Source organism: Stegostoma tigrinum, chromosome 31 (assembly GCF_030684315.1).
Source record: "Stegostoma tigrinum isolate sSteTig4 chromosome 31, sSteTig4.hap1, whole genome shotgun sequence".
NCBI lineage: Eukaryota > Metazoa > Chordata > Chondrichthyes > Orectolobiformes > Stegostomatidae > Stegostoma > Stegostoma tigrinum.
In genome coordinates this window covers 10,320,493-10,348,404 of record NC_081384.1, presented here as the reverse complement: position 1 = coordinate 10,348,404, position 27,912 = coordinate 10,320,493, and the positions used below count along the sequence as shown (strand labels likewise).

The window sequence follows — 27,912 nt, the reverse complement described above, 5'->3', positions numbered from 1 at the left end:
AATGATGTGGAAGCTTTGGAGAGAATGCAGAGAATGTTCACCAGGATATTGCCTGATCTACAGAGCATTCACTACGAGGAAAGGTTAAAAAGACTAGGGTTGTTTTCACTGGAAAGACGGCAGTTGAGAGGAGACATAATTGAAGACTATAAAATTATGAGAGCCATAGGCAGGGTGGGCAGTCAGAGGCTTTTTCCCAGGGTTGAAGTTTCAATTTCGAGGGGACACAGGTTCAAGGTCAAAGGGGAAAGTTTAAGGGAGATGTGCGAGGGAAGTTTTTCATGCAGAGCGGTAACAGCCTGGAATGCACTACCAGAAGAGATGGTGGAAGTGGGTACATTGAAGACTTTTAAGAGGCACCTAGATGGGTACATGAATTGAGAGAGAATAGAGGGATACGGATTGAAAAATGTCAGATTTGTTTTTATATTAAGTAGGGCACGATGGTCAGCACAGGCTTGGAGGGCCAAGGGCCTATTCATTTAAATTGGAAATGGGAGAAATATCCTGGAGGGAGATTTGCTGGTGCTACTCAGAAGGTTGTAAACTAGTAAAGGTAGGGGGTTTAGTGGGTCAGAAAGAGACAGGGAGAAAAGAGGTAAGTCAGAGGCTGGTGCAGTAGAGAGAAGAAAGTCTAATAACTAAGGCAGGTGAGAGCAAAGCAGAGAATGTGGTAGGACTGATAAACTGCATTTACTTCAATGCAAGAGGCCTGACAAGTAAAATGAACTCAGGGCATGGTTGGGATCATTGGACTGGGATCTATTACAGAAATGTGGCTTAAAGTTCTTAGTAGGATAATAGGTCGGCACAACATCATGGACCGAAGGGTCTGTACTGTGCTGTGCTGTTCTATATTCTATGTTTTTGTTCTATGTTCTATGAAAGGGCAGGATTTCCAGCCTATTGTTCCAAGGTGTAGATGCTATAGAAAGGATGAGTGGGAGGGAGGGTGGCATGGGGGGTGGAGGTGGCAATTTTGGTTAAGGACAACATTATGGCTGTACTTAGGGAGGATATTCCTAGGAGAACATCTCATGAAATTATATGGGTAGAAGTGAGAAATAAGGGAGGTATGATCACCTTTTTGGGATTGTACTATATACCCCCAATAGACTGATAGAAATTAAAAAGAAAATTTGTAAGAAGATCTCAGATATATGTAAGAATAATAGGGTATAATGGCAGGGGATTTTAACTTGCCCAACTCAAACTGGGTCTGCCATAGTGTTAAGGGCAAATATAAAGGAATTTAAGTATATACAAGGATAGTTTCTTGTTCAGTATATGGATGTACCTACCAGAAAAGGACAAAACTTGACCTACTCTTGGGAAATAAAGCAGGGAAAATAACTAAGAGGTCAGTGGAGGAGAACATTGGGACCAGTGATCATAATTATTTTGGTTTTAAAATAGTGCTGGGAAAGTAGGTCAGATCTAAAAGGTAAAGTTCTAAATTGGTATCAGATCAATTTTGCTGATATCAGGCAAGAACTTTCAAAAGTAGATTGGGAGAGGCTATTCACAGGTAGAGGGATGGTTGGAAAATGGGAGGCCTTCAAAAATGAAATAACGAAAGTCTAGAGATGGCATGTTCCTGTCAATGTGAAGGGCAAGGTTTGGGAGTATAGGGAATGCTGGATGGACTAGGGACTTTGAGGCTCTGGTCGAGAAAAAGAAGGAAGCACGTGTCAAGTATAGACAGTTGGGATCGAATGAATTTCTAGAGGAGTTTAAGGGCAGTTGGAGTCTATATAAGAGGGAAATCAGAGGAGTAAAGAGGGATATAAGATAGCTTTGGCAATTAGGGTTAAGGAGAATCCAAAGAGATTCTACAAATATATTAAGGGCAAAAGAGTGCCTAGGGAGAGAACAGGGTAAAAATCAGCACGGCCGTCTATGCGTGGAACCACAGGAGATGGATGAGATACTAAGTGAGTGTTTCACAATAGCATTTACTGTGGAGAAGGACATGGAAGTTAGGGAACTTAGTGAAATTAACAGTGATATCTTTGAAAAGTGCCCATGTCACTGAAGAGGAGGTGTTTGATATCTTAAAAAACGTAAAGGTAGGTAAATCCCTGGACACTGGTCTAGTGTATTCCACAACTTTGTGGGAAGCTAGGGAAGAGATTACTGGGCCTCTTGCTAAGTTTTTTGTGTCATTGCATTATTTGAGAAGGGTGGTAGGGAAAATCCAGCAAACTATAAGCTGGTGAGCCTGATATCGGTAGTGGGAAAGTTGTTGAAGGGGATTTTTGGGGACAAGATTTACATGCATTTACAAAGCCTAATACAGATTAGCGATAGTCCACATGGCTATGTGCATGGGAAATCATGTCTCACTAACCTGAGTTTTTTCTGAAGCAGTGACAGAGAAGATTGATAAAGGCAGAGAAATAAATATTGTCAGTATGGATTTTAGCAAGGCATTTTACAATGTTCCACATGGTAGACTGGTTGGCAAGGTTTCATCACATGGAATCCCAGGGAAGCTAGCCAGTTGGATATAAAATTGTCTTGAAAGTAGGAGATAGAGAGCGGTGGTAGAGGATTGTTTTTTGGACTGGAGGCCTATGATCAGCAGTGTGCCGTGAGAATTGGTGCTGGGTCTACTGCTTTTTGTTATTTATATGAATGATTTGGATGTGAATATAGGAGGCATGATTAGTAAGTTTGCAGATGACACTGAAATTGGCAGTGCAGTGGATAGTGAAGAAGTACAATGGGATCTTGATCTTATGGGCCGAGGTGTGGCATATGGAGTTTAATTTAGACAAATGTGAGGTGCTGCATTTTGGTAAGGCAAGTTAGGGCACGACTTATGCAGTTAACGGTAGGGCCCTGGAGAACGTTGCCAAACAAAGAGACTAGAAGTGCAGCTGCATAGTTCCTTGAAAATGGAGTAACAGGTCGGCAGGATAGTGAAGAAGGCATTTGGCATTCTCACCTTAATTGGTAAGTGCATTGAGTATAGGATAGACAAACAGGATGCTAGAAGAACATAGGAGGCCTGACAGCATCTGGAGGAAAGGAGCATTCAATGTTTCAGGTATAATCCTTCTTCAGGACAATCCTAGACTCAATGCACTTACCAATGAAGGTTGATGGACTGAAAAAGACTAATATCCAAAATGTTGACTGCTCCTTTTCTCCAGATGCTGCCTGGCTTGCTGTGTTCTTCCAGCCTCTTGTTTGTCTACCTGGGATTTCAGCATCTGCAGTTTTTTTTGTCTCCAGCCTAGTTAAGTATATGAGTTAGGATGTCATGTTGTGGCAATATCTGACATTGGTGAGGCCACTTCTAGAATACTGTGTTCAATTCTGGTTTCCCCACTGTAGGAAAAATGTTGTTAAACTTGAAAGGGTTTGGAAGACACTTACAAGGATGTTGTGATCAGAGATAATGGGAACTGCAGATGCTGGAGAATCCAAGATAACAAAGTGCGGGGCTGGATGAACACAGTGAAGGGTCTAGGCCTGAAACGTCAGCTTTTGTGCTCCTAAGATGCTGCTTGGCCTGCTGTGTTCATCCAGCCCCACACTTTGTTAACTTAGAACGACGTTGCCATGTTTAGAAGGTTTGTGCTCGTCGGAAAGTTTGAATAGGCTGGGTTTTTCTCCGTGGACTGTTGGCGGCTGAAGAGTGACCTTCGAGAAGTTTATAAACTCATGGGATGCATGGATAAGGTGAATAGACAAGTTCTATTGGAGTCAAAACATTAACTTTGCTTTCTTTCCACCGATGTTGCCAGACCTGTTGAGTTTTTCGAGTAATTTTCTGTTTCTGTAATCCTCACTCCATTGGCTGAAATCATTGAAGTCTTCTCCCCATTGGTTGAAATCTTGTTACCCTCACTCCATTGGCTAAAAGCATCGTAGTTTTCTCCCCATTGGATGAAATGTGGTAAACCTCGCTCCATTGGTTGAAACATGTTAACTCTTTTACCATTGGCTGACAAACTATAGTTCTTTCCCATTGGCTGAAACATTATCTCCCTTGCCCCATTGGCTGTTGCATCCGTGGACGGGGTTTCGGTTTGATTGACATAACGAGGCGAGGTCGAGAAGGTGGGGGTAGAAACCCTGAGGACCGAGCGGACACGGAAGAGGCAAAAAGTATCTGTTGGAGATTGTGCCAAAAGAAAGGACGGAGAGCTTTCCACTTATTGGAGCTTCTGTGGAATTTTCCAACCCCGGGACTGGGGTAGTCAGAAACCTCCAGCTCCACACGTACCCCACCCAAGGGGGTGGCAAGGACAGGGACAGGAGTTTGCAGTTTTGACCTAGCTTCGAGATTCTCTCATTGCTGCTGGGAGTGGTTTCCAAAATTTCTGCTGCCCACCCCCTCCCCGCCCCCACGGCTGCAGGATTTCCCTGGAGCCTGAAGCAGCAGCGCCTGTGGGGTTGTTTGAGAGGGCTGCTGCGATAGAAAGGACATTGTTAGCGGGCTTGGCCATAACCTGAGTCAGAGCTTCGGCAACTCGGCTGGCACAGGGTCGGAACACATTGGTCCACGGGACCCGGCTTCCTCAAGTTGGAAGAGGACGGCAATGGGGAGCCGCTGACCCTCGGAGTAACGAGGCTTGGATGGGACTGAACACAAGCTGTGGGACAGTGAGTGTTGTGCCTGCGAGTTGGGGACGGGCTGGATGGGTGGATGGATGCAGTTGTTGGCCTGTACAACGGTGAGGCTTTGTCATGGTGAGCTTTGTGCGGGATGAACGGAGTGGCATCCGAGGAAGTGGGTCAGGGGTTTGGGAGAGGTGTTTGTGGCCACACGTGCAGAGCTGAGGTTGTATTCCGTGCCACATCAGGGTGGTGCTTCTGTTCCTCGCTTCACTCGCCCATCAGCCGCCCTTCCCTTTTCCCCTTCCCCTGATATGTACTGGGAAGCATTGGTAAGGTTGCCTAGGCGCGGTAGATTGACTGCCCTCCCTATGTGTAACAAATGCAGTGCGACTTCAGGTCTGATCCCCACCCACCCCACTCCACATTGACTGCCAGATGGATGTATCTACCTTTATAGACTGGTCCTCCATTCAGTTCCTGATCTGTATGGTGCTGCCTAATCGTAAAATGACCGTTGCTGGCAAGACCAGTGTTAAATTTGCTCATTCTTAATTACACTTCAACTGAGCTTGCTACGTTATTTCTGAAGGCAGCTAAAAGACAATGTAAGGAGCGTGAGGTCATGTGTAGGTCTGCCCTGGTAAAGATGGCAGATTTCCTTCCCTGAATGGTGAGCCATATGGGCGACTGTGACAATTTGATTACAATTATAATTCTAGATTTTCATCGAGTCCACATTTCACCACTTGCTGTGGTCAGATTTGAACTTGTGTCTCCAGGACATTAGGCCGGGGTGTTGGATTACTAGTCCCACGACATTACCACTCTGCCACTGCATCCCATGTTGGAACCAGCAGTGCTGGTGTTGTGTTTAGCTGAAACATCCCAGTAAGAAAGAATGGTCAGGTTTCCCATGCAGGTACTTTGCATTGGATACTTGGGGCATATGTGGAAATTGGATCAAGAGTGGATTGTGCTTAATTATCTTGGTTTTTTTTAATGGTTGTTTAGTTATCAGGATTTGCTTGTATCATTTGAGTTCACTTACTTCCAGTCTTGACCATTCCCAGCTTGTCTGTGCTGCTTCTGCTGTAGCTGCCTGATGTAGGTATCAGATTCACAGAAAGTACACGTGCCTTTGTGTAATGTGAAATTATCTGGTTGCAGTCCTCTATAGTTCTGCTGAAGTTCACCTTGACGGAGGTGATCATGGCATTGGTTTAACCGAGTTGGATCTTTTAAGTATTTCGAGTCCACTATTCATTTTGGACACTGTGGGAGATCACATCTCTTCCTTAAGTTTTTTGAAAGGAGACTTGCCTGCTGAAGTCCTGCTCTTGACTTGGTTTTGCAGCAGTACATGTGGCAACATTCAGGCTGAGTTGTTTGTATGATGCAAACTGACCGAAATAGATTTTACATCACTGATGTGCATGATTCTTCCCTGGACATCAGGGGCAGCCCACCGGCAGGATGTGGAGTTGAAGAAGTGTTGTCTTACTGGACTTGATATTAACTCTATTTCTGTCTGTACAGATGCTGCCAGATCTTCTAAATGTCTCCAGCACTTTGTTTTTAATTTCAGATTCCCAGTATCTACAGTATTTTACTTTTTATTTGGAGAAGTGATCTTGCAGCAGTTGCAAATCCACGCATGGAGTCGTGTGCAGGCATTTGTCACACTGGAATAAGTATGCCTGCTGTGTTGGTGCAGTGTCTGTAGTCAAAGCCTCTGTCCTTTCCTTTGATGGAACAGTGGCCTACTTAACTGGAAGAAGCATCACTTGACAATGCAGTGTGGAGCACCAGGCAGCATCAGAGGAGCAGAAATGCTGACGTTTCGGGTCTGGACCCTTCTTCAGAAATCGGGTCAGCAACTTACTATCTCAAAGCATCACTTGAGCCAGTTCTGTTGCATTTTAAACAGTAACATGGTAGGCATGCTGAATCCTTCTTCTTCACCCGCCTCACTTGTTCACGAGGTCAGGGAAGGCTGCATTTGTTTTTCCAACTGTTTAATGTTGAGGTGGCTGGAGGTTGCCGCTTTGAATCACTACAGTCCTAGTTGCTTTTGCTGGACAGTGATGTTAGGCAGGGACTATATTCAATGTAGCAGGAGAGAGTAATCATCAGCTAATTGTGGTGTAGAATCTTCAGGTGCATTCTGTCTTGTGGTTTGGTCTTGGACCGTTTCCTTAAGAACCTGGTAAGATGTGTGATGAAACTGCGTGCAAATACATTTTAATGTCAATGGGAGGAGTAGTCTGCACATCAGGAATCCTTTTACTGCCCGGACCATTTGTGAGAGGCATGTATGCTTCTGAGATAAAACCTTCTCTAAAATAGGCTCGCAATGATTAACTTCTATGTTTAATTTAAAAAGCATTAGTGATTGGACTTGGCCCTTGATTGGGAGGATTCATGTTAGGCAGCAATTTTCGGTTCATTTGGTAAATCACAAAGAACTTCTGATGCGAGTAATGTTAATCTTCCTGCTTGTTCAGTCTCAGACAATACAGCTCATAAATTCATAAAGCTGAATTTTCAAACAGTGTGATCCACATTCATAGATTATCAAGAAGAATACTTTCTAGTTCAGCAGACTTTGTAGTATACAAGGTGCAGAAATGTCTCAGGAAGGAGCTAAAGATCTGTCAGCTTTTGCTTCAAGGCCGCTTTTTGTTTTTAAGTATATGCTTATTGAGCTTAAAATGCTTTTATGAAATGCCAATCTGCAACTTTCTCAAACTCCTCGTCAAAGGTAATACTCTGTGGCTTCTAACTCCAAATAACTTAATTCTGTGTATCTCGGCAGAGGAGTGTTTACTGAATATGTCATTTATTTTACTTGAATCAAATGTGAAATGCTAATTTCTCCTAAACATCTTTAGGAAGAATTCTAACGGATAATCTTTATTTTTGTTTGTTCCCATAACTGTATCTCAAATTCTTTGCAGCAGTTTCCGTTTCAGATCAGCTCTCTACCTGTCTGGAGTCGAGCTGTGGGTCAGTGTCCTAGATAGTCTATAATTAATTCCCAATAAATGACTAATTCTTGTAGGTTGGTTATCCAACAGGGGTTTGCAGTGCAGCCTACATTCTGCAGCAGAGTTTACAGTAAATACCTTCTTGTGAAAGAATAATATCAGAAATGGGAATTAGACCCAATGAAGCAGAAGATATGGGCATGTAATTCAAGTCGACACTCCTCCATTGTAATGCAACCGCCTCTCAGTCCTGTCTGAAAGACAGCACTACTGACAAGATGTTAAACCAAGGCCCAGTCTGCATTATAATAAAATGTGAGGCTGGATGAACACAGCAGGCCAAGCAGCATCTCAGGAGCACAAAAGCTGACGTTTCGGGCCTAGACCCTTCATCAGAGAGGGGGATGGGGGGAGGGAACTGGAATAAATAGGGAGAGAGGGGGAGGCGGACCGAAGATGGAGAGTAAAGAAGATAGGTGGAGAGGGTGTAGGTGGGGAGGTAGGGAGGGGATAGGTCAGTCCAGGGAAGACGGACAGGTCAAGGAGGTGGGATGAGGTTAGTAGGTAGCTGGGGGTGCGGCTTGGGGTGGGAGGAAGGGATGGGTGAGAGGAAGAACCGGTTAGGGAGGCAGAGACAGGTTGGACTGGTTTTGGGATGCAGTGGGTAGAGGGGAAGAGCTGGGCTGGTTGTGTGGTGCAGTGGGGGGAGGGGATGAACTGGGCTGGTTGAGGGATGCAGTGGGGGAAGGGGAGATTTTGAAACTGGTGAAGTCCACATTGATACCATATGGCTGCAGGGTTCCCAGGCGGAATATGAGTTGCTGTTCCTGCAACCTTCGGGTGGCATCATTGTGGCAGTGCAGGAGGCCCATGATGGACATGTCATCAAGAGAATGGGAGGGGGAGTGGAAATGGTTTGCGACTGGGAGGTGCAGTTGTTTGTTGCGAACTGAGCGGAGGTGTTCTGCAAAGCGGTCCCCAAGCCTCCGCTTGGTTTCCCCAATGTAGAGAAAGCCTTTCCCTGGCCCCCAACACCTCATATTCACCATGGACGTCCAGTCCCTGTACACCTGCATTCCGCATGGAGATGGCCTCAAGGCCCTCCGCTTCTTCCTGTCCCGCAGGCCCGACCAGGCCCCCTCCACCGACACTCTCATCCGCCTAGCGGAACTCGTCCTCACACTCAACAACTTCTCTTTTGACTCCTCCCACTTCCTACAGACTAAGGGGGTGGCCATGGGCACCCGCATGGGCCCCAGCTATGCCTGCCTCTTTGTAGGTTACGTGGAACAGTCCATCTTCCGCACCTACACAGGCCCCAAACCCCACCTCTTCCTCCGGTACATTGATGACTGTATCGGCGCCGCCTCTTGCTCCCCAGAGGAGCTCGAACAGTTCATCCACTTCACCAACACCTTCCACCCCAACCTTCAGTTCACCTGGGCCATCTCCAGCACATCCCTCACCTTCCTGGACCTCTCAGTCTCCATCTCAGGCAATCAGCTTGTAACTGATGTCCATTACAAGCCCACCGACTCCCACAGCTACCTAGAATACACCTCCTCCCACCCACCCTCCTGCAAAAATTCCATCCCCTATTCCCAATTCCTCCGCCTCCGCCGCATCTGCTCCCACGATAAGACATTCCACTCCCGCACATCCCAGATGTCCAAGTTCTTTAAGGACCGCAACTTCCCCCCCACGGTGATTGAGAACGCCCTTGACCGTGTCTCCCGCATTTCCCGCGACACATCCCTCACACCCCGCCCCCGCCACAACCGCCCCAAGAGGATCCCCCTCGTTCTCACACACCACCCTACCAACCTCCGGATACAACGCATTATCCTCCGACACTTCCGCCATTTACAATCCGACCCCACCACCCAAGACATTTTTCCATCCCCACCCCTGTCTGCTTTCCGGAGAGACCACTCTCTCCGTGACTCCCTTGTTCGCTCCACACTGCCCTCCAACCCCACCACACCCGGCACCTTCCCCTGCAACCGCAGGAAATGCTACACTTGTCCCCACACCTCCTCCCTCACCCCCATCCCAGGCCCCAAGATGACATTCCACATTAAGCAGAGGTTCACCTGCACATCTGCCAATGTGGTATACTGCATCCACTGTACCCGGTGCGGCTTTCTCTACATTGGGGAAACCAAGCGGAGGCTTGGGGACCGCTTTGCAGAACACCTCCGCTCAGTTCGCAACAAACAACTGCACCTCCCAGTCGCAAACCATTTCCACTCCCCCTCCCATTCTCTTGATGACATGTCCATCATGGGCCTCCTGCACTGCCACAATGATGCCACCCGAAGGTTGCAGGAACAGCAACTCATATTCCGCCTGGGAACCCTGCAGCCATATGGTATCAATGTGGACTTCACCAGTTTCAAAATCTCCCCTTCCCCCACTGCATCCCTCAACCAGCCCAGTTCATCCCCTCCCCCCACTGCACCACACAACCAGCCCAGCTCTTCCCCTCTACCCACTGCATCCCAAAACCAGTCCAACCTGTCTCTGCCTCCCTAACCGGTTCTTCCTCTCACCCATCCCTTCCTCCCACCCCAAGCCGCACCCCCAGCTACCTACTAACCTCATCCCACCTCCTTGACCTGTCCGTCTTCCCTGGACTGACCTATCCCCTCCCTACCTCCCCACCTACACCCTCTCCACCTATCTTCTTTACTCTCCATCTTCGGTCCGCCTCCCCCTCTCTCCCTATTTATTCCAGTTCCCTCCCCCCATCCCCCTCTCTGATGAAGGGTCTAGGCCCGAAACGTCAGCTTTTGTGCTCCTGAGATGCTGCTTGGCCTGCTGTGTTCATCCAGCCTCACATTTTATTATCTTGGAATCTCCAGCATCTGCAGTTCCCATTACCCCAGTCTGCATTAGGATGGGCCTAAAAGCACTGTTCCTAAGAGTGCGGGGATTGCTTCCTAATGTCCAGATCAATAGTCATCCTTTAACTAATGCTGAATGCAGATTATGCCTGTATTCACTTTTCTGTGTATGGGATCTTACTGTGCAAAATATGATTGTGCTTCTGTGTTACACCAGTACTGAATTCTTAAAGAATTATTAAAACGTCATTCATGGTTTTGTCTTGTAGGCTGTTCCCGCCTACTTATGAGATCTTCTTTGTTCTCTTCACCTTTGCATGATGTCACATGTTCTCCTGGGGAAGCAGTCGCATTTTGCATGCAGCTTAGGCCAGTGTAAAGTGTCTGCTTTCTCTCTGTCACCACACCAAAGGACTCACCAGCTACAAAACCTGGTGAATCCAGTTCCATTTGATTCTTGTAAATGATTGATAGTCCATCAGTCATCAGCAGTCCCTTGCAGACGAGGGTAACTCTCTTCCACCATAGGTAGCTCTCCAGACCAATGTGGCTATCACCGGCTCAGTTACACATAGGGCAGGTGCTTCAAGAGTATTTTGCCAACCCCTGTTGCTTCCTGGGAATGTTGTACATGTGTATGGGCGGTGTGAGGGTTGCAATTATGAGTAAGTGAAGACCTTGTGTTTTGTTTGTTAATTGATTTGAGCACAACAGAACATCTGTTATTAGTAATTTCCCTGAAAGTCCCAGTTCTGCAGAACCTGTAGCATCCTCTGTGCCATCTGTTTGTAAGAAACTGGGACAGAGAAGGTCGGAGCTACTCATTGGAGCATGTAACGTGGGACAATCTGAATGCCAATCTAATCTTGCAGTGAAAGTTCCCTATAGCAACACTAGCTCAGTACTGCAACTGATGTTGTAAAACCACTTGAGGTGCTTTGCTGGAATATAAGCAAACAATATTGGAAACTGAGGCACGTTAAGAGATTTTATATTAACAAAATGCTGGAAGTGACTTCGGTTTTACAGAGCATTTTAAAGGAACAAAGAGATTTCCAGAGAGAACTTGAGGCTGAGGTTAGTGAAGGAATAGCTACTGATGGAGGAGCGACGTTAATCAGGGATACACGAGAGACCAAACTGAACAAACACAGATCTTAATTTTAGGGGTGGAGCAGGTTACCTCAATGGGGATGGGAAAAGGCAGTTGAAGAATTTTAAGCCGTGGATAAGTATTTTTGAGAGAATTATTGGCAGACTAGAATTTAAAATGAAACAAAGAACTGCAGATGCTGGAAGTCTGAAACAAAAACAGAAATTGCTGGAGGAACTCGGCAGATCAGGCAGCATTTGTGGAGTTAGCAGTTTGAGGCCAGTGATCGTTCTGTCCAGCAATTTCTGTTTTTGTTTCAGAGTCGAGATCAGTAAGCACAGGGCAATGTGTGAGTGGGATTTGTGTTCTATCTGTCTTGCACTATGTTAGACTTTACCAGAACGGTAGACCCATAGCTTTCCCTGCGTTATTATTGTCCTAAAAGCTTGGTCAGGTATAAATACAGTGTCATGGATACTGGGAATTTAAAGCAAAAACAGAAAATGCTGGATAATCTCATCAGATTTGTGCGACCTCTGTGCTGAAACAAACAGAATCATCATTTTGAGTCTGGTATGACTTTTGTTCAGAACTGAAGAACTTTGAAGATTAGAGGAACATTTATCTCCCAGTTGAAAGAATGACAGTCAGAATTAAGAAACCATTCTGAGTGACAGGTAGCTCTGTATCCAGACAGCACAGAGTTAAGATAATGAATGAAAGAAGCAGAGGGGAAATGTGAGATTTGCTGTGATGTGGAGTGTGCTACTTGAAGGGATGGCAGATGCAACAGTGGATTATCAAAAGGAAGCTGAGAGTTTTTGTTTTGTCTTAAGGACTGTGGGGATATGTGAAAGGGCATGACTGAAGCCATTCAAGAAAACACCACTACTACCTTCTCCAAGGCAAAAAGTGAAAAAAGTGAATGGAATTAGAACTAATTGGGTACCACTCTCAAAAGGCTGGAACAGGCATGGATGGGCTGAATAGCCTTTTCCAGTGTTGTATGATTCTATGATTTTCTATGATTCACTACTGGTAAAGGCAGGATTGAGTTTATATGCAGTAGCATAGATAGCATTTACTGTGTGTGTGTGTATGTGTATGTGTGTGTGTGTGTGTGTGTGTGTCAGTCACTCAGTCCATCTTCCAAAGTGATTGAACATCTGTGACTTTTAACATAAGTATGAGAACTAGATGCCAAGCCAAAGATGGAACCAAGAGAAGGGAAGGCTTAAAAAGAACTCTCCGTCAAGGATGGTGGATGTAATTAAGATCTTGAAAGGGTTATAAAGGTTAGGCTGGAACTGGGATTCTAGTGTGCCTCAGGCACAGTCGCTAACACAACCAGAGTGGGATTCATGACATGCTGCAACAAGAAAGTATGGGACAGGTAGGTTTTGGTGTTGGGGATAGTTCCATAGATGGAGAGGGCTTACACCGTGGAAGAATTGAGACCATTGTGATGAGAATTTTCAATTGGAGATATTTGAAAATTGCTGCCTCATTGAAAATTTAGAGGTGGGTGAGAGAAAGGACATGAGAGGATGCCATCTTAGTAGTTACCCTAGTATGTTAGGAGGGTGAGTGAGAGCTGATTAGCTGCTGGCTTTATCTGAGCTGTATAACTGCTGGGGATTTTTATTTCACCATTACTTGTCTTCCATGCTGTCTGTTAATGACTGATCTATACAAAGAGCTGGATATCGTGAAAGATCAGTGATGGGGTTGCTCTTCAGTTGCAACTCTGTTTGTCAACCTGCCCCAGAGCTTCCCATTGTGTGGCTGTCACACAATACCCACTCACTCCTCAAAGTTAATTTGCCAATGTCTAGTCTCTCTTACAGCATGGTGGTGTATTTTACTTAAAGCAGAGCCCTGGATAGACCTAGAGAGATTTGAGTTTAGAGTGAACCTTCAGTGACCTTTTGTGCATTTCTGTTCATTCTCCTTTTGACTCACATGAAACAAAACCAAAATTGTTGCCTGATTTATTTTTGCTAGAACTCCAGAGCTGATAATTTGATTCTAAGACTGACATTTCTTATGAGAGATAGTAGGAACTGCAGATGCTGGAGAATATGAGATAACAAGGTGTTGAGCTGGATGAACAAAACAGGCCAAGCAGCAGCAGAGGAGCAGGAAGGCTGACGTTTCGGGTCGAGACCCTTCTTCAGAAAATTTTCTGAAGAAGGATCCAGGCCTGAAACATCAGCCTTGTTATTTGGCCAGCTGTGTTCATCCAGCTCTACACCTTTTTATTTCTTATGAGAGATCTAGTTGTCATTTCCAGTGTTTTACATTCTTGTTAACATTCAGTGCCTCTGTCTCTGTGCTTCACCCTCTGCCTCTGACTCTGTCTCTTTACATCCTCTTCTTTCCTTCTCTCTACAAGTCTCTCCCTGCCATTTCCCATGATACACTGCTTAACTACATTCAGGCTGTATCAGCAGTGTGTGCAGTTGAGTGGGTTAACACTTGCATAATTGTCATGCCATGTCTCGTCAAAGGGAGAGGAAATCGTTCAGGTGAAATTTCAACTGTTATCAATCAAGTCTGAATATAGCACAGCGGTACATTGGAGAACATGTTGGTGGAAGCATGTTATTAGTATCAATAGGTAATCTTTTCACTTTTTAAAATTTGTTTATGGCATAAGGGCATTGTTGATTCAGCTAGCTTTTATTACCCATCCCTAATTGCTGAAGAAAGTGGTGAGCTGCCACCTTAAACTGCTCAGGATGTTAGAATGTTATGAACGTCATATGATATTGTACTGAAAGATCGAGGATAAACAACTCCTCCTGTGGCGTTGTGTGAGAAAGCAAAGGAATGCCGTCAGTGACTGTGGGACTACTTCTCCACTGTCGTCTGTGTCGGTGAACAGCAGAGAAACCTGAACGAAAACAAAATTGCTGGAAGAGCTCGGCAGGTCTGGCAGCATCTGTGGAGGAAAAAACAGAGTTCATGTTTCGGGTCCGTTGACCCTTCCTCAGATCTGAGGAAGAGAAACCTGAAACTGACTGACTCCTTTTTTCAAGTCACTGCTCGGTTTCAGCTACTGACCTTGGTTGTTACTCTAGCTCTGTCTTCAAAATTATTTGTGGATGAAATGAGCTCCGATTATCCTTTTTCTTTTGCTGCTTACAAAACAAAAAGTACCTTCTGATACTAATGCTGTTTCTTAACCTTCTTGGATAAGAAGGGGTTGATCATGGAAGTAGTTTTACTGGACTAGTAATCCAGACGTGGCAGAGATGAATTCAGCACATTGTCACCGCAATGGGGTTTTTAAATGTACAAGTCAATCCAGAGTACAAGACAACCCCGGCGGCACGGTGGCTCAGTGGTTAGCACTGCAGTCTCGCAGCGCCAGGGACCTGGGTTCGATTCCTGCCTCGGGCGACCGTGTGGAGTTTGCACATTCTCCCCGTGTCTGCGTGGGTTTCCTCCGGGTGCTCCGGTTTCCTCCCACAGTCCAAAGATGTGCAGATTAGGTGGATCGGCCATGCTAAATTGCCCATAGTGTTCAGGGGTGTGTGGGTTATAGAGGGATTGGTCTGGGTGGGATGCTTCAAGGGGTGGTGTGGACTTGTTGGGCCGAAGGGCCTGTTTCCACACTGTAGGGAATCTAATCTAATCTTAAACCCCCATTTTTCAGGTTGTGAAATTGTCATGCATATATTTGACACTTAGGTCAAATCTCCCTTCAATCACAACATATTATGTTCTTGTTAATTACCAACTCTGATTTTCCACTCTGTAAATACACGTTTATTTGTAAATTTAAAACAAAACCAAAGCACTATGGATGCTGGAAATCGGAAACAAAAGCTGAAATTACTATGTCTGGTAGCATCTGGAGAGAGAAAGCAGAGTTAACCCTTCTGAAGAAGGGTCACTGGATCTTTGTGACTGGCTGCCTACAATCAAGCCAGTGATATGGGAAGGTTCTCAGGAACTTAAGACAACTCCATGTAAACAAACCTTGCCTGCGAAATGACAAACTTCCAACAATATATGAAGCACAGAGCTGGCTTCAATCTAACAGTCGTAACATTTATTAACTCATTAAATTGCTGTGCTGCAGGGAGGGAATTTGATGTTTGTGGACAAACTGATATGAGAACATGGGGAGCCCTTTGTCCAAAGAGGATGGGAACCAGCAATTGGCCAAACCTTGAAGCATGAATCAGAACTAGTCCTCGAATTGTCGGAATTTTTTCATCGTTACCAGATATGAAGTGCATTATTTTCATTTTAAGTGGGGCGAATTGAACCATGAGTTTAGAGCAGCAGCTGGGTTTGTTCAGTCACTTTAAGGTGGGGGGAGGTGGGGCGGGTACAGAAATGTCTGGTTTTACAATACAACATTAAAATTGTTCAGAGGCAACCAATATCTCACTTTCAAAATGGCCAGTTTCTAGTGATCCTTCACTAACTGTGGCAAAAGCTGGAGTACCTTTACAAGTACATGGATAATGATGAAATTCTCATGCAGTTCAATATGTCCAATGACTGGTTGGAGAGTAGGGTGTGACTCACAAGATGAGCAGGCCAATACAGGCCTGGGTGGCTGCAAGAATGAAGTTAAAGCACGTGGTGATTTCTAAATGGCAAACCATGCCAAAAAGCAAGTCTCTTGCAGCAGCTTTGTCGACACTCGGGACAGTGATCGAATGAAAGAGAATGCTAAGAAGTAATGGATTTATGACGTGTGGGCTAGGCGTCCCAGTGTTCGAGGGGAAACAACTCCGTTTTATTATTGTGGGGAATGTTCAGGCCCCCATCCAGCAGATGAAACAGAGGTACCAATGAGAAATAATCTCCAAACTGCTGTTATACCAGGGGCCTAATGTTTGTGGTTCACCCATCGGTGCAACCAATTCAAGGGTGAATGCTGGGCGGAATAAGTGAATAGTTGATGAATGAGAAAACTTTCATAAAGTATGAAAATAAGTGTGCTGCTACAGACCACCTCTGGTGTGGTTTTGTCATCAGCTAGACGTTATTAATACACAAACAGTCATCAGATTATTTCCATAAGTGCAGAATACACAATGGACTGAATGGAGGGATGATGATTTGTGTGGGAGATGATTCTGAAACCAAAAGCACCGCATCTGATCGAGAGCGAGATCCTACAACAATGCTGTTGCTAACGTGACTCAGAATGAATTTGAACTTGCTTCAGATGCTGATGATAACAAATTTGTTTTTTTTTTAAAAACTCCATTGTGTGTAGTAACATATTGATGGATAATTTATTCAATTTACTATGCCATATTAACATGAATTACTGGTTATGTTGTTCTCACTTTTCAAAACCACAACCCACCCACGTTGGCATTTGTACAAGTTGTTTCTTGTTTTTAGAACAATTGTCAGAAGCATTGACGGTCAACATATACACTGCAATCTGTGGTATTAGGACTAGGACAAACTATCAGATTTGTTGGGGGTTTAAAAAGCCCAGATGGACCCACCAGTGTTCTTCAGAACAGAACATCTGGAAACCATTGCCTGGTCACAACCATGTGTGAATGCAGACCCACACCCAGCCTGGTTGACTCTGAACTGCCCTTTCAATTGCAGGTGACTCATGACCACCTTAAAGCTCTTAGGATTGGGCAGTAGCTACTGACCTTGCCAACGTTGCACGTGTTCCAAAAGCCAACAGTTTGCAAAAAGAGCTCCCTTCCTGCTGGAAATGGATCCAGCAATGAGCAGTGTCAGCATCCCTGACATATTTTCATTCCGCAAGGTTACGGAGCCAAGGTGGACATAAATCAGTCACAGTCTCATTTAAATGGCAGAGCAGGAATGAGAAGCTGGAACATGTCAGGCCTCCTGACATTGTTTCATGCCTGGGGCACTTAGTATGACGCAAGTTTCTTGTCAGCCTCTGTCACCATTTGACTAATTGCTAATGGCTCTGTAGTTTTGCTGTATTATACTCAGCATCCTATTCCATTCTTTTTTTAAATGAAACAAAAGAACTGCAGATGCTGTAAACCAAACAAAAACAGAAATTCCTGGAAAAACTCAGCAGGCCTGGCAGCATCTGTGAAGAGAAGTCAGATTTAACGTTTCGGATCTGGTGACCCTTTCTCAGAACTGATGGTAGTTAGGGAAATGTCACTTTAAATGCAGAGATTAGGGCCGGGAAAAGGGGTAAGAAGTAGATTATAGGTGAGGATAGAGCTCAAAGAGAGAGAGAAAAACAGTTGGACAGACAAAATAGTAGATATGTCCTACCAACTTAATAGAATTCTTTGAGGACGTGACAAAGTTGATCGATGAGGGAAAGGCTGTAGATGTCATATACATGGACTTCAGTAAGGCGTTTGATAAGGTTCCCCATGGCAGGCTGATGGAGAAAGTGAAGTCACATGGGGTCCAGGGTGTGTTAGCTAGATGGATAAAAAACTGGCTGGGTAGTAGAAGGGAGTTTCTCAAATTGGAGACCTGTAACCAGTGGTGTTCCACAGGGATCTGTGCTGGGACCACTGTTGTTTGTGATATATGTAACTGATCTGGAGGAAGGTGTAGGTGGTCTGATCAGCAAGTTAGCTGATGACACTAAGATTGGTGGAGTAGCTGATAGCGATGGGGACTGTCAGAAATTACAGCAGAATATAGATAGACTGGAGAGTTGGGCAGATAAATGGCAGATGGAGTTCAATCCGGGCAAATGCGAGGTGATGCATTTTGGAAGATCAAATTCAAGGGCAAACTAAACTGTAAATGGAAAAGTCCTAGGGAAAATTGATGAACAGAGAGATCTGGGTGTTCAGGTCCATTGTTCCCTGAAGATGACAACACAGGTCAATAGGGTGATCAAGAAGGCATATGGCATGCTTTCCTTTGTTGGGCAGGGTATTGAGTACAAGAGTTGGCAGGTCATGTTGCAGTTGTATAGGACTTTGGTTCGGCCACATTTGGAGTACTGTGTACAGTTCTGGTCGCCACATTACCAAAAGGATGTGGATGCTTTGGAGAGGGTGCAGAGGAGGTTCACCAGGATGTTGCCTGGTATGGATGGTGCTAGCTATGAAGAGAGGCTGAGTAGATTAGGATTATTTTCATTAGAAAGGCGGAGATTGAGGGGGGACCTGATTTGAGGTCTACAAAATCATGAGGGGTATAGACAGGGTGGATAGCAAAAAGCTTTTTTTCCCCAGAGTGGGGGACTCAATTACTAGGGGTCATGAGTTCAAAGTGAGAGGAGGAAAGTTTAAGGGAGATATGCTTGGAAAGCTCTTTACACAGAGGGTGGTGGGTGCCTGGAACGCGTTGCCAGCGGAGGTGGTACACGCAGACACGTTAGCGTCTTTTAAGATATATTTGGACAGGTATATGGATGGGCAGGGAGCAAATGGACACAGACCGTGAGAGAATAGATGACCGGTTAGACAGAGGATCCTGATCGGCGCAGGGCTGAAGGTCCTGTTCCTGTGCTGTAGGTTTCTTTGTTTGTTTCTTTATAACAATCCGGCTAGGAGGGTGATTAGCTATTAATGGGGACTGTTTGTGGCTAACAATAGGTTGCGTGTGATTGCTGACTACGATAACAAGGCCTGGTGTGTGGGGTTGGGGACTGGGATGTAGAGTTCAAGCCCTAAAGTTATTGAGTCCTCAAGAGGAAAATGAGGTGCTTGTGCTGAGCTTTGCTGGAACACTGCAACAAGCCTGAGACACAGATATTGACCAGGGAATGGGGTGGTGTGTTCAAGTGGCAGGCAACTGGAAGCTCAGGGTCCTTTTTTTTTAATTTTTGCAGGCAGAACATTGGTATTCTGTAAAGTGGTCCCCCAGTCTATGCTTCATTTCCCCAATGTAGAGGAGACCACATTGTGAGCAGCGACCTGCAGTTAAGACTAGATGGTGGGAAGTGTGGCTGAACTGTTGCTTCACCTGGAAGGTAAGTTTAGGCCCTTGGATACAGAGGAGGGAGGAGATAAATGGGCAGGTGTTACACCTTCAGTGATTGCAGGAAAGGTGTCATAAGGGTTGTCAGAAATGAAGGAAGAGTGGACTGGGGTTCCAGGAGGGAATGGGCCTTGTTGAAGGCGAACAAGAGAGGGGAGGGGAAATATGTGTCTGGTGGTGGAATCTCACTGGACGTGGCAGAAATGGTGTTTGATCATCTGGATTTGGATGCTAGTGCGATGGTAGGTAACCCTATCGCTATTGCTGGAGGGAAGAGAGGAGATGAGGGACAAAATGCTGCAGAGGGGTTAGACTCTGAGGGCCATGTCAATGATGGTGTGAGGGAATCCTCAGTTGAGGAAGAAGGTGGCCATTTTGGAGGCTGTCTCGTTGAAGTTGGTATCATCTAAACATATGTGACGGTAACAGACGAACTCGGAGAATGGAATAGAGTCTTTACAGGCAGCAGGGGAGTGAGGATGTATAGTCTACATAACTGTGGGAGTCACTGCGTTTATAGTGGACGTTAGTGGCCAGTCTATCCCCAGAAGTAGAAACTTCTATCCATAGAATTCTCCAGAAGAATCATCTTCCATTCTGTGGAATTAAATTAAGCTCCTTTGTGTATACTAGCCCCACCAGCTCCATCCAAGAATTTTTCCTTGCAGCTGTTTTCTGGAGCTGTGCTCCTCTTGCACCTCTCCACATTCGGTATTTCTTTGATTTAGCTCCTGACCGTTCTTGTTGTACTTTGTATCTGATCCATCGTTTTGTGTAAACGTACAAGTAGGAACAGAAATAGGGTTTTATGTACCTTGATCCTTCTTGGTCATTTTAATATGATCTTGACTGATAATGTTTCTCAATGCTGTATCCCTGCTTTCTCTCGATATCCCTTGACGCCTTTAATATCTAGAAAAATTATCACTCTCTTTCTTGGAGATACTCTGACCCAATCTCCACAGCTTGCTTTTATGCAGCATTTTATACATTCACCACTGAGTGAAGAAATGTTTCCTCATCTCAGTCTTAAATGGCCTACCTTATCCCTTGAAGTTGACCCCTGGTCCTAGACTTCTCCAACCAGGGGGAGTTTGCCTGTCCAGCCCTGTTGGAATTTTATACATTTTAATCAGATCCTGTCATTTTTCTAAATGTTGGTGAATGTAAAATACAGTGAAATGATTTTCTTTGTTAGGCAGGCCATGTTAGTTGTTTTATTGAGATTTCAGAGAAACCTCTGTCTAGTGGCTCTCACAGATTTTCTTATTTTAAACACAGCTTATTGACGTTCTGAAATATGTGCTTATTCTGTCCGTGTATCTTTGATCTTACAAGTTTTTTTTTGGTTTTTCAGTTTGCCCCCAGTGACTTAGTGCTCAAAGGCACAGCATGTTGTAGTCCAACGCCTATACAAGAACTAAAGATTCCTATTATCCAATCCCTGGTATGTGTTATGTTAACTGATCATTTTTTATTTTCTGGGTTCTACAATTGGTCTCGAACTATGACGAATAAGTAATGCAGTTGTGAGATAACTGGAACTTATCAAGCTTAACTGTGATGGTATTAACAACTGAATAGCTCCTTACAGTATTTCCTAACCATCCTGTTCAGAATGTTATTACACATCTCCCTGGAGCAGGTGGGACTTGAACCCAGGCCTCCTGCCTTAGAGGTAGGGACATTACCCATATGCCACAAGCCCTCCTTGATTAGTTCCGAAATGCTCCTGAGGTTGACTCTGGCCAGCTGGCCTTTCTCTTTAAGACATTGCCACGAGATGATACCGAGCACGTGGGATGTGCTGTTGGAGGGGATAATGCTGCCTTAGGAACTGTGTCCCAACAGGAATTGGAACCTTCGGGAACACTGAGGGAGCATGGGAGTGGGATAAAGCCTGGGATGATATTAAGTGAAGCCTGAAATACTAGTTTAGTGCTGTGCACAGCAGTAATTTACGTGAAGAATATTTTGGTGAACTAAACAAATACCTTGGGGTGATGGAGTGGGAGTTTTTCATGTCTGCTTTCACGGATGAAGAGAGGGAGAATGTGTATAAAGTCTATTTATAAACTCCCTGGCGGAACTGGGTGCCAGATGCCTTTCAGTGGGCAGTCATTACCTCTCTTCAGTGATTCAGGTTTTTCATTCTGCAGTTTCCAGTTAGGCTATGTAATTTTGAACCAGTGTTATTAACTGACAAGGTTCCTGTAAGATCTCTGGATTGATGTTTGCAGAATCTTCCACTTGCTTTGGGGAAAAAAAAAGGATATGTGGCCATACGCCTGAAATGATCTACCCTGGTGTTTGTTCCGATGTAATCTTCTCCCATCTTACGTCATTTTGTCCTACTAACGTATACTATCCCTTTCCACCTTGCATGCTGCACCATCTGCCCTATTTATAGCTTGTGTTTTGAGTGAAGTACACTGTTGCAGTTTACAGTACTCTGTAGTGTTGGAGTCTTGCTGGGTTAGCCTTCTAGAGACTTGAACCAGTGGTTGGGAGTCATGAGTTCACAATTGCAGTGGACAGCACAGTGACTCAATGGCTAACACTGCTGCCTCACAGTGCTGGGGACCTGAGTTCAATTCCGGCATTGGGCAACTGTCTGTCTGTGTGGAGTCTGCACCTTCTTTCTGTGTCTGAGTGGTTTGTTGCTGGGGGCTCCAGTTTCCTCCCACAGTCCAAAGACATGCAGGTTGGATGCAGTGGCCATGCTAAATTGCCCTGTCATGACTAGAGATGTGCAGAGTAAGTGGATTAGCCATGGTAAATGCAGAGTTATGATAGTGTGTGCCTGGGTGGGATGCTGTTAGGAGGTTCTAGGGGCTGAGCGGCCTCTACCTGTGCCATAGGGATTCTATGGTTCCCACCTCGGCAGCTCGGGAAGTTAACTTTTTGGTTCATTCTGGAATGTAGGTGACTGGCCAAATCTGTTCGGCTCTTTGCCTTTTAAGGAAGGAAATCTGCCAACCTAGTCCTGCCTGGCTGGTGTGGCTGGAGAACTGTTGCCCAGGCAAAAGGCAGTTCAAGAGAAGCGGTGATAAATCCTGGTCAGGAATGCCCAGATTCTGTGAACGACTTATGAGAAGAATTATTTCACTTGCCCAATTTAGCACATTGTAGAAGTGTGATTGGTCTAACCCATTGGTACAGTCTTGGTAGAAAAAAAACAGTCAGAAAATAAACGAATTCCTCTATTTACAACAGCTGATCCCGGTTGCACTGTGTTTTCTAGAAATTTTTAATCGACTTGTTTTAATGTCTTATGATGTACCTCCAGAGCAGGCAGGACTTGGACCTGAATCTTCTGGCTGAGAGGGAGGGACTCTACCACTGTGCCACAATAGCACTAGTGTATTTTGGTTTAATATGTCTGGGTAAACCAGTTTCTCTTGAATTCCCTATTGGATTTATTAACAATCTTGTATCTTTGGGCTGTAAACTTGGACACCTATCTTACAAGCACAGCTTTCCCACACCTACCCCACTGAACCCCAAGATGTTTATTACCCTGTTTCCCTCCGTGTCAGATGTGACAGTAAATACAAGAGGTGGTGATGATTTGTAAGTGTACTGTATAAAATCCGAAATGCCCACTTTCAGAATGGCAGCCAAGATATGGCATCCTTAATGTATCTGGTGGTCACTTCTATACGTAAGGTTCAATCCCCAGTAACGTTAGTGTTATCGGAATGATTTGCAAGCTGGGATGGGTTTATTGTACCTTTTTTTGAGATTTTTAGAATCTCTTGATCAGCTGTTTCAGTTGATGGAGCACCTGTTTCCATCATGTATTTAATTGTATTGTGCTATCTCTGTGCCATCTTTAGCCCTCTTCTTGGGGCAGTGCTGTAATGCATGTGATTGTTTGATATTTTGGTTAAATTATGCTGATAATCTTCCCTTGCTACCACTCCTTGTCAATGCACAAACAAGAATTCTACTCACTGAAGCATGGTACTATATAGCAGTAGTGAGACAAATCTTGGCATACCTGCTGACTCTGAGACAGCATAGATGGGCAGAATAGTATTATGTCTAATGTATTCTCATGATTTGAGTCAGATGACTATAAACCTTCCATTGTAAATGTTTGTTATCAAATGTTGCTTGTGTGACTCCCTTGGTAAGTGCTCTTTCTCTTATTTACAATATGACAAGTTTATGGTGTACTCCTTTTGTTCCAATGAGTCCAATAAACTCATTAAACAAACCAAGCTACCACATTGCTGCTGATGTAGACAGTACACCCTATTCATGGTTCTAAAAGCTTAAATAGAAGAGAAACCCTAGAGGCAGATTAATCATGACATTGACACCCTTTTATGACTGTCAATGATAAATATTTCTGCGGAATTACAGATGATAAACTATAAACAGGCCTGACTGCTGAGATAGAATAAGCCATGATGCAGCATGAGAAGATCCCAGCTTCAATTCTTGGTCGATGCCGAATAAGTTGGTCTTAGCTGGACAGTGAGGTTTGCTTCTTAGACAGTTGGGGTGGGAATTACATCTGTTAATATTTGTTTTTAATCTCTTATGTTGAGCTCGTTCCACTAAGCGATCAGCCTTCACTTGAAAAACCGCGCTGTTGTTCTTAAGTTTTCTTTTTAACAACACACAGTGAAATAGTTCTTTGAGGTGGGGGAAATGTTCCATGACCTTTAAAAGTGACATAGTCAGTTGAGGGGTTTTGAAAGTGGAAGGGGATGGAGGGAACTTGCTGAACGTTGTGCGCAGATGGCCAAATGTATGTTCTCCATGATGCAGGGAGAAAACAGGAGGAATGCACTGGAAGAGTGGATGATTTGTGATGAGACAGAGAATGAAGGTGGTGAGGGACTGTGGTTAAATAGTCGGCAAGCACATCTGTGATGTTGAGTTAGAAAATCCGTAGAATGGTTGAACAATATTTTGGATAAGTTTAAATCTTCTGCGTAAGAAGGGTAGCATGCTGGCTGAGAGTGCTTTTGAATAGCTTAACTTGGAAAGGAGAACACATGAATTAGGAGGTCAATGGTGCAAGAACACAACAATTAGGGGACAAAATAAGCCCTTGCAACCTCAAACCTGCTCTATTGTTTGGTAAGAGTGTAGCTGATTGTGCCTTCATCTCCACTTTCCTATCCACCTAGAACTAGACATTACCTTTCTCTCTTGTAGCAGCGTCTGGCCACACGATATGATAGAGAACATAGAAAAGTACAGCACAAAGGAACATTCACTGAATTCGGTGAAAGTTCCAAACTCTCAGGCAATTATTTGCAAGAAGAGAAACTTCTGTTCCTCTCTTTCGGTTTCACTCTGCATTTTTTTTTTGCTGAGGGGAAAGTGGGATGTACTCCATCAAACTAGCCATTAGAAATTTCTAAGGAAAGCTCAGGGTTAACTGCTATCTAATATTTCTTTGTTGTGCTAAACAGTTTTGGGAAATTGCCTCAGAAATCTGCTACAGGCCAGTGGTGCCCTAGTTGCAATAAAGCACTGAACTATCATCCACAGTGCTCTACTCCCTACCTCCTCCAGATGCGCTCTCTCACTACAACTTGCACCCCTCTTTCTGCAGATAGGCCAAGGCTGAGTGGTGCCGTTGATTTTAGTCTCAATCTAAGTTTCTTTGAATCTTCCTTGGTTTTGACTGGGTTAAATGCAGTCGACCTGTAGAATTTCGATTCAACACCATTTTTAAATTGATAAATGACCTTTTTTGAGCTTGTGGTAGACCCACCCCCCACTCTCAGCTTCCTCACGTAAAGCCTCTTCAACTGATACCTTAAACCGCTGGCATTCGTTGCTGTTGCATTCTTGTCCCACACCCAAACAGAAACTATGTTGTGGTTTTATTAAAAAGCTGTTCATCTGGCTATAAACTGCAAGCAATAATGTCATTGGAGGAAGTTTTTTTCCTCCTCTGTTATCATTAATTTATTGTACATCCAATAAAAGATTAATTAAAATAGAGAAACACAGGAGAAATGATTGAACTGCCGTAATATGTTTTGTGCAGGTGTACTTTTGCAATGAATGTAACTTGAAAGACTTACAAACCTGACTTGATAAGATTTAGTTCACTAGTTCTAATTCGGTTCCAGAGATGAAAGGCTTTTCTTATGAGGCGAGATTAAGCAGTTCAGGCCTATGCTCGCGAGAGTTTAGAAGAATGAGCAGAGATCTAATTTGGCTATACAACATGCTAAAGTGTATTGACCGTGTGATAGTAGAGCAGATATTCCCCCTTATGGAGCAATCTAGAATGAGGGGTCATAGTTGTAGGCAAAGGGGCGGCATGTTTAAAGCGAATGAGAAACGACTTCTCTCAAAGGATCATGAATCAGGGGAACTCACTACCTCAGAGTGTGGAAGATGTTGAGACATTGATAAATTTAAGGAGGAAATAGACATAATTAATAGTGGGTTAAAGGGTTCTGAGGTATGGGTAGGAAAGTGAAGTTGACACCGAAGTGATATCAGCAATGATGGTAATAGATGGCTCGAAGGGCTGACTTGACTGTTCCTGCTCCTAGTTCATTCTTTCATGAACCTGTTTTAAGCAATTCAATTTTTTTTATTCAAGCATCGCTTGGCATAGTAGAAAGTCTACTTCACTGTGTACCCTCAACTCTCTTTTCTCTTTCTGCCAACCCCAGCACAACTCTGCCTCTTCTAATATTCCCACCCTAAAGTAGAAATGAGAATCTGGAATAATTTCATGAATCCTTTTTGTTTTAAACATCCCTGTCCTCACTACGCGAGGCTGAATGAGCTCTGGGAGGTCCCAGATCCATGTATTAGAACAAAGAACAAAAGAAATTACAGCACAGGAACAGGCCCTTCAGCCCTCCAAGTCTGCGCCGATCGAGATCCTCTGTCTAAACCTGTCATCTATTTTCTAAGGGTCTTTGTCCCTTTGCTCCCTGCCCATCTATGTACCTGTCCAGATACATTGTAAAAGACGCTATTGTGTCTGCGTCTACCACCTCCGCTGGCAACGTGTTCCAGGCACCCACCACCCTCTGCGTAAAGAACTTTCTGCACGTGTCTCCCATAAACTTTCCTCCTCTCACTTTGAACTCATGACCCCTAGTAATTGAGTCCCCCGCTTTGGGGAAGAAGCTTCTTGCTATCCGCCTTGCCTCTCCCCCTCATGATTTTGTAGACCTCAAATCAAGTCCCCCTACTTTGCAGAGTAGTTTTCTTTCACAGCGGTTTGTTGGTGTCTTCTCCTTTTCCAGAGATGGATCTAAGTTCTGCGAAGGGCTGCCAGGTGTTGGTCTTTGCTGCCTGAGGCACATTGTCTACGCCATCACTGACTGAAAAATACATCAATGGGAAATTTTGATTTTGGGTATGTAGGTGTCACTGGTGAAGCTGGCTCTTGCTCATCCTGAATTGTCCTGGAGGCCTCAGTGGCTCATTAAGTGGGGGCGGAAGAGTAAAGCACATTGCTCAGGGTCACATGTTGTCCAGGCCAGGTAAGGCTAGCAGAGATTGACTTCCCAAAAGGGCATTAGTGAACCAGATGGGTTTATAAGCAGTGATTTGATCACTTCATAGTCACTGTCACCGAGACCAGCTTTGCACTTCAGATTTAGTAATTGAATTTAAAATCTGCTACCTGTTGCCACAGGATTTGAATTTGTCTCACCAGAGCTTTAGACCAGAGGCCTCTGGGTCGCTCATCCAGCAAAGTTTACCGTGACGTTGCCAAGGACGTCAACAACCACAATCTCATCAAATGGTGGAGCTGACTCTGTGGGTTGAATGGCCTACTTTTACTCCTGTACCTATCGCAGTTATTGTGTCCCAAACCATTTCGTGAGAATGAAAGTTGTCAGAGAAGGGTTCGGTGCTGAGTTGTACTGACCATGCGATCATAGAGATTGGCTTTCAGGAAAGCCTGAAAACAAGAAAAGGAAATAGAAGCTAATGATGCACTTGCAAAGCTTAAGGCCTAGATTTGACTGTTAATGATGGAGAGTGGAAAGTTAGGGATGCACAAGAGGCTAGAATTTGAATGTGGGCCATTACTCAGATGGGGCGCAATGAATGGATTTGATAGCAAGGGTAAAAACTTTGTGTATTTAAAACAATACCAACAATTGTACAGTGCCTTTTTAATGTAATGAAACTTCAAAAGTCTGCTCACAGGGACATTATAAAACAAAGTATGTAGAGGTGTAGCCAAAAACTTGGGCAAGGAAGGAGGTTTTAAGTAGCATCTTAAAGATACATAGCCATTTTCCAAGTTGTGGCAAGCAGTGTTGGAATAATTAATATTGATGGTACAAGAGAGAGTGGAACTCGAGGAGAAGCAAATATCCTGGGAGGGTTCTGGCAGATATTGCAGAGATAGGGAAGAGAAAGAGGGATTTGCTTATAAGCATGGATAAAGCATATGACGAAGAAACATCTGTGAAAACTATGTTGAATAGAGTCTGGAACCATCCCTTGCTCTTAAAATAATGTCATG

At 44.4% G+C, this 27,912-nt stretch overlaps 1 protein-coding gene across 9 annotated transcripts in view; it reads left to right on the top strand.

Moving 5' to 3' along the window:
- The first annotated feature begins 4,065 nt into the window (after window positions 1–4,065).
- Window positions 4,066–27,912, top strand: part of osbpl7 (oxysterol binding protein-like 7) — a 104,030-nt gene continuing 80,183 nt past the window's right edge. For 7 of the 9 annotated variants that reach the window (XM_059638885.1, XM_059638881.1, XM_059638887.1 and 4 more), the window contains exon 1: window positions 4,066–4,617. The gene's annotated coding sequence lies outside the window, so the exon portion shown is untranslated. Of the gene's footprint in view, window positions 4,618–6,352; window positions 6,442–20,787; window positions 20,878–27,912 lie in introns of those variants that run through there. The other 2 variants (XM_059638883.1, XM_059638884.1) reach the window with 2 other exon arrangements.